General features: G+C 36.9%; 1 long non-coding RNA gene across 1 annotated transcript in view; it reads left to right on the top strand.

Moving 5' to 3' along the window:
- LOC119591666 overlaps window positions 1-354 on the top strand; it is a 956-nt gene extending 602 nt beyond the window's left edge. The window contains exon 2 of the long non-coding RNA XR_005230371.1: window positions 94-354. This is a non-coding gene — a long non-coding RNA (uncharacterized LOC119591666). The remainder of the gene's footprint in view (window positions 1-93) is intronic.
- Window positions 355-518: the final 164 nt, after the last annotated feature.

The raw sequence follows: 518 nt of genomic DNA, 5'->3' as shown, positions 1-518 counted from the left end.
AAGTCCGCGAGGTAGCTTGTGTGAGTCCCCCCCCCCCTTTATTTTGTCATTGTACGGATAGAAATAATTTAGATTTTTTTTTTTTTTTTACAGGAGAGGGGTTGCCAGCCGCCTCTCGCACTGCAAACTGCCTCTGATTACATGTAAATGTACTTTCGTCACTTGGCATACATGATTTTGATTTTGAAGTTTCAGTGGAGTTTTTTTAAGCTATTTTAAAACACCGTGTAATAATTATTTTAATGTGACACTAATTGTACTGTGAATATTAGTTGGTGGAAACTTGTCCCAACATATCGGCCCGTTTTTAATAATGTAGGTCTTTGAAGATTAAAAAGTTGATGTTCTGTCGTTCTTGCGTGTTTCATTATCATTGTTTTTCGCAGAGGAAAGAAAAATGGAGTGAGAGACAAGATGGGAAGTAAGATGAATAGATAGAACAGAGATGTGAAGAAAATGAGCAGCGGAAGATGATCTGGTGAGAAACATGAAGAGTAACTAACGAAAGAAGATTAAGA

Source organism: Penaeus monodon, chromosome 29 (assembly GCF_015228065.2).
Source record: "Penaeus monodon isolate SGIC_2016 chromosome 29, NSTDA_Pmon_1, whole genome shotgun sequence".
In the NCBI taxonomy this organism is placed as follows: Eukaryota; Metazoa; Arthropoda; class Malacostraca; order Decapoda; family Penaeidae; genus Penaeus; species Penaeus monodon.
Note: the sequence above shows the minus strand (reverse complement) of the source record. Positions and strands in the feature narration are given on the sequence as shown.